Source organism: Cupressus sempervirens, chromosome 2, assembly GCF_028749045.1.
Source record: "Cupressus sempervirens isolate cs-2001-9-10 chromosome 2, ASM2874904v1, whole genome shotgun sequence".
Lineage (NCBI taxonomy): Eukaryota > Viridiplantae > Streptophyta > Pinopsida > Cupressales > Cupressaceae > Cupressus > Cupressus sempervirens.
The window spans coordinates 681152296-681159125 of record NC_143119.1 but is presented as its reverse complement, the minus strand read 5'-3'; the positions used below and the strand labels follow the sequence as shown (position 1 = coordinate 681159125).

The 6830-nt window shown below is 30.2% G+C and overlaps 1 pseudogene across 1 annotated transcript; it reads left to right on the top strand.

Moving 5' to 3' along the window:
* Positions 1 to 733: 733 nt before the first annotated feature.
* Positions 734 to 3757, top strand: LOC149575190 (taxane 9-alpha-oxidase-like; annotated as a pseudogene). The gene is made up of 3 exons (XR_016360141.1): positions 734 to 1174; positions 2291 to 2615; positions 3394 to 3757. The product of XR_016360141.1 is annotated as a taxane 9-alpha-oxidase-like (transcript).
* Positions 3758 to 6830: the final 3073 nt, after the last annotated feature.

Below are 6830 nucleotides of genomic sequence, written 5' to 3'. Positions count from 1 at the left end.
CATCAACCTTAATGGACTTGTTAGTTTTTTTTTTTTTAACTATTTAGCCATTTCCCTTATTATGAGTTTCAAGAACAAGATTGAATTGCCTCATTTAGTATCTATTATATGTCTCATCAACATTCATAAAATACAAAAAAAAAAAATTGGAAATGATGAAATAATGATTATTGTATATTCCAATAACAAGATTGAAATGGACCAAACAATCCTTAAAATAAATTCCAACAAGAAAAAATTAGGAGTAATTATATTGTGATTGTCAATTTAAATAATAAATTGAAACAATTAGTCTTGTTAGGTAAATTTTGTTGGCTATTTAGCTACTTTATTTATTGTGAATCTCAACAACAAGATTGAATTGTGACAAATAATAACTATTATATGTGTCAAAGGACCTTTGGTCTACTGGTGAAGTTAAAAGGTTCACAAAGATATTATACATTCCATCAACTTTAATCAATGATATCATGCCTTACACAAGCTATTTTGTATGAAAATATATATCAAACCAGCAAAACCCAACTTCTATTATCACCCTTGATAACACCGTCCCTTGTCGTTGTTACCATCTGATTTTCCTATTTTTTAAAGCATTTTACAACCCTAAACCACTAAAAAAAATCCGTGCCTGTGTGAACAAGACTTTGTAACCTTATCTTTTTCCTTCGAAGAGAACGGTAATTGGGATGTGTGGGACCTTGTATGTTACAAAAGATGTACACTCGGTAGTGGAATTCAATTATATCTTGTTAAAGATAAGCTCTCAACTATAGATCGCTCTATCCGCCATGGCTCCTGCAATGGGATCTTACGAGGGAGAAGAAAAGCATGATGATATTTCTATTCTCGACCTCTCTCGTTGTGGAGACAAGCAATGTTTAGAAAGTTTGAGAGAAGCTTGCGAAGAATTGGGCTGCTTTCGAATTATAAACCATGGAATCTCACCAGATCTTCTCCTCAAAGCAGACCAGCTATGCAGGGAAGTTTTCAAGCTTCCCACGGAGACAAAGAAGAAAAACATATCTCCTATTCCTTATGCTGGTTATTATGGCGGAATACCCCATGTCCCCTTTTATGAAAGCCTTGGTATTGCCCTCTCAAGCACTCGTGATTGTCAGGCCGTCAATGACTTCACCCATCTCATGTGACCTCATGGAAATCAAAACTTCAGGTACCCAATTTGCTTAATCTTTGTTTTTCATGGTTTAGATTGTAGGAATGTAATAATCTTTTTATAAATTCTAGTACATCAAGTAAACTTTTTATTTGGATTAGTGTTGGGTCTGTGGTACCGCCAACCTTTGACAAATTACAATATCAAAAGTTATGACATCAAATGCAAGAAATTAGAAATAACATACAGTTGCCATCCCACAAAAAGTACTTATTGGTCCTTGAGTTGCAGATATATTTGCTATGGCTATGCCAACACCCATTTGTGCTTTGATATCATGTAGATTTTTGTCATCACACCAAAAGTACTTACTGATGGCAGAGAGGGTTTCCATCAAAGATATGTTCACTGTCCGAACAACAATTTCATAGATTCTACGTACATGACTCCTTTCCATAAAGAAATAGTATTATACGAACTAACCAACAAACACAATCTAGTTTATTCGAAAATGAGGAAATTCCAATAGCATATGCTCTGATACCAAATGAAAGAATCAGAATACAACTCTGAATTGTTCCAAAAAAAACAGATAAATTATAGTATTCATCAAACATTCTTGATCGTTAATTTATCTAATGATGAAGGACCAAAAACTCTTTAGAATCTACTTCTTTATGTAGAGGTCTTTGGCATATTGAAACCCACATAAAATAGTAGAGGTAATTGCATGCTTGTGAACAATTACAGTTAAGAGCTTCAATCTATTCTTCGAACTCTTAATTTAGTTCTAGGTCTATATTTTGCTGATGTAGAAAACTAGAAGTTAAAACATCTTACTTTATTTCGTGCAAAGAAGTAGAACTGCATTTTTAAGTGCTGCTGATCTCAGGCATGTGGGAAATTAAAGCTCCAATAAATCCCCCTCGTTAATTTCCATAGGATTGCTTTTTTTTCTTTTCAATTTCTAATTTCTTCTGTCTTTTTATTCTTTATATCTTTTCAATATGATCACTGATATAGTGTGATATGTCCTTCAATATCATACAGACCGAAATCCACTGTAAATGATTATCTAATTCTTGCCACAGAAGTTTTTAATCTTTCATTCAAGTTATTTGATTTTGTTTAAATTTTGTTTTGCCTATGAAACTCTTCATAATTTTGGGACAGTGAGACTATGGAAGAATACATCTGCAAAATGATGGAGCTGTTAGATAAAGTGCATAAAGTAATTCTGGAGAGCTTTGGAGTGGGCAAGTACTATTTAACTGACTTCGAGCACAAGAAGGGGATCTTTCGCATGAATTTGTATGAATTGTCTTCAGAGCTTCCCACAAAGACTTTAGGCCTCCCACCTCATACAGATGGGAATAGCATTACCATACTACATGAGGATGCCTGTGGTGGGTTTCAGATTTGCAACAAGGAAGGCAATTGGATTGACGTCAAACCCATCCCTAACTCGTTCGTGGTTCAGGCAGGTGATAGCTTTCAGGTAACACTTCTATAGCTCTCACAAACATTGAACCATTTTGTTCTTTACAGTTCATTAAAAGTTGATGGTAGAAGAATTATGTTTGTCACTTTTTAGCTAGAGTAACATCATATCTTAGGGGGTTTAACAATTTAAAACATTTAATCTAATTATAGAACTAGTGTGTTTGTCCCTTTATTCCTAGAGTTACTATAAGATCATATGTTTGGCCATTGATAGTTTCAACATTGTACTCATTTATGTAATGGGTTCTGTTCTTTCTTGAACATTTAATGTGTAAGTTTGATGATTTAAAACGTTTTTCTTTTTATAAATAAAATATAGAGTTTATTTTTAAAATAATTTTAAATTAAGGAATTTATTAATTTATAAAATAAATAATATCTCTTTTAGTTAGAGTAGGATTGTATTGATTTTTCCTAAATTAATTTTTATTAGTAGATTTTTTTTCTTTTTCTAATATTTAGTATTGGAAAATATACTCAATTTTTAATATTTTAAATTGAAGTTTTATCAAACCATTCATTATTTCTTGTTTAAGATTGTGATTCTTATATTTCTAATTGTTTTTTTCTTTATATACAAATGCAAAACTATAAAAATCAAGGTATTAATTATTAGTAGACATAGTATTTAAATTTTTTCTTTAAAAATAGTTTTCTTTATATACCATTTTGTCTTACAATTTGATCAAATGATATTATTTTTCTTTATTTTTTCACATAATTAACTTATCTTTTTATTAATATAAACTTTCTCATGATATTTGATAAACTAGGCTTGGAGTAATGGAAGGATCCCTAGTGTGAAACATCAAGTGATGGTGAAAAGGAAACAATCTCGTTTATGTTTAGGTATTTTCAATCTTTTTCCCAATGACATGGAGATAAAGGCACCAATTGAACTAATTGATGATAAACACCCACAACTCTACAAGACTTATAAATTTGGTGAGTTGGTTAAGTATAGATCAGGAGAGGGAAATGGAAAACTAGATGCTCTACATCAATTTGCAAGTATTAATGTGTAGTAGAAGGGTTTCTTCCCTAATTATTAGACACTTTCAAACTTTTAAGTATTACCTCTCTTTATCAAATGAATGACCGTTCTATTTTTTATTGCAATACATAAATAATTTCTCATATGGGATTGTGAAGAATTTCAATGTCGATCAATGATCTTGTTGTCTATTAAGTTTGGCCACATCACAATCTGTACAATTTGTTTATGTAGACTCATTGTTGCCTGCAAAATAATTGACTATTTTCTATTACTATATGTCCTATTGTATTTGTAGATTCATCTATAAAAATATATTGAAGGTTATGTGATTCTTCAAAATAAATACTTTAATAGTAATAAAAAAATGTATTATACATCTATGAAGCTACTAGGTTTCTACAACCCATGGGAAATTATAGGATAATTTCTACATTTAATTTTGTAGTATTTTTAAACATGATTTTTTTTGGATCATACTATATGATCCATCATTAGGATTTTGCATCTCTTTTTCTTCTCTCTTGCATCATAATGCTCGATCATGTAACATTGATTATAAAATAATCTTACTCAATCAAATCCAAAAATTGTCTTGCATATATCATTTATATTAAATCAAGAAGATAATTATATATAATATAAGATATTGTGAGTAAGCTTAAAGTTTAGCGTCTCTTATTTTAACTTTTCAATGTAAAGAAGTCACGCACACACGCACACACACATGCACACACACATGCACGGACGCATGCATACACACACATGCACACATGCACAGATGCATGCACACGCGCACACACACACACACACACACGGATGCATGCACGCCTATGCATGCACGCACACATGTGTGTGCATGCACACAGACACAATCTATAAAAATTATTTGATATATTGCAATTTCTAAATTTGTAAGTGTGTATAGAATATTGTAACATGATTACTAATATTTATTATATATCATTTCCATAAAATAATGGTGTTGATTATAAATAATATGGGCATCTTAGTTTTCCTATTAGTAAGAAATATATTTAATATTTCTTTAAAATTTTAATGGTTTAGAAGTAAGATTTGATTATATAAATTAATGTAACTATACTAGTATTTGATAATAATAAAAATTATTTAATTTTATTTGGAGAAATAATTGAATTATTTTTATTTGTTAAGTGAGACTATATTTTGAAGGTGTTTTGAAACCCTTTATAAAACTTGTTTTACAATAGAATTAGTACTAAAGTCATTCTTAGATAAAACACCAAAATGGGAAATATTGGTAGATAGACAAAAAAAAGACAACATGGACACAAATAGTTAAAAAAACTAGAAATCCACAACCACAAACAACTAAAAAAGTAGAAAGAGAGGCTCCTAATAGACACTAGAAAAAGTTCTTGAGCAACTTAGAAACTTCTAGCTTGAGCTACTCCATGGTGTTAGTGGCCTTCATATAATTTCCCCCCTATTAGGGTTACTTTGGGACAAGTAATTTTTGCAAAATAATGATCAAAATCACAATAATAACAAAATTAACTATATTATTCTACCCTCTAAGTTAACCCCAATCTCAAAGATGTCTCCAAGCTAGGCTTCCTAACTCGTAGCTACCTTGCTATCTTCCTAGGAGTGCACCCTTAACATTCTTCTTAGACGAGCATCCTCTATCCAAGGCTACTCACATATGCATATATTGAAAACATCACAATATTCAAACACATCAATTATTGGCCATGGTGGACAATGGAGATCTTAATATCTCCATGTTCCATGCTTCAATATCAATTCTTGCCCATGCTGGACAATAGAGATCTTAATATCTCACATGCTCCATGCACATTGATTCTCAGCCATGGTGGACAAAGGAGATCTTAACATCTCAAATGCTCCATGCTTCGAGTCTCATTAATATCCATGGTGCTAACCCCATAGGTTAAAACAATATTATCCACAAGTATGATTCATTAATATAAATAAAGTCATAAACACAATTAAATAAATATATTCCATACACATACCTCTCTTACCTTCTTCTTTTCTTGGTACATGTGTCTCTATCCTTAGTCGGACCTTCAAAGAATTATTCCTCTAGATTATCTCAACTCTATATTTACTTTCCAAATTTCTATGTTTTCTAATTATAATGAAAGGAAACAATATAATTTTTCATTTCTTGTTTTCCAAGAATCACAACCTTTCATAATAAAAATCCTTGAAACTTCACAAAAATTCAAAGTTATAATCCTTTTGAAAAGTCACAACACTTCATAACTAAAATCCTTTGGAAAAGTCCCAATACTTTATAACCAAATTTTTTTTCAAGAGTCACAATTGTTCATAATTATGACCCTTTCAAAGGTTTGCATCCTTTCAATATAATTGAAACCTTTTTAGAAAGTCACGTCCTTATTTTCTTCATATTACTTTCCTCTTCCATTTTTCCTTTTGCACTCCTCTGCTCCCCTCTTCCTTTTATCTACTCTCTAAAATAAACTCTCCTCCCATTTATATCTTGATTTTAAGGAGTCATATCTATTTGTTAAACATCTCTTGATTTTTTATCAAATTTAGTTAATTTATATTATTCTATATGATATTATTTATTTACTTACTTATAAGTGTTTATTTTATTTATTATTAAATTCTATTTAGAAAGCAAACACACATTCTACAATATTATCTCTTGTATTTAATTTTATTTATTTCTTTACTGATTGAAATTTTATTATTTTTAAATTATTTAAAACATCATACTAAGTATTATTTTATTAATAATATAGATTAAATAATAATTATTTCCTTCTTTTATATTTTAGTATAACTTTATTATTTATTTAATAACATTGTATTATCTAATTATTATTAGAATTCTATCTTAAAATGGAGATATGACACTTCATGATATCAAGTGTGTCCTTATTGGTACTCTATTGCTTATATGTAAATTAATTTGAGTTCTCTTTTCCTAGGATATAATTAATCTTTGTATGGTTCTTGTTAGCATCAGTAAGATGGACGATAGCATTCTCATTACTTGAATTTTTCAACTTGTAGGAAAGAATCCTTAAGTTCTTAGTGGAATCCTTGAGGATCCTCAAGCTTTCTTCTCTAATACACTTTAGGGTTTCTTCAAAGCCTTTAGACCTATTCTCCAAAATAGAGATCTCATCCCCCAAGTCCTTTAATTTGGAAACCCATGTGTCCTTACTATTA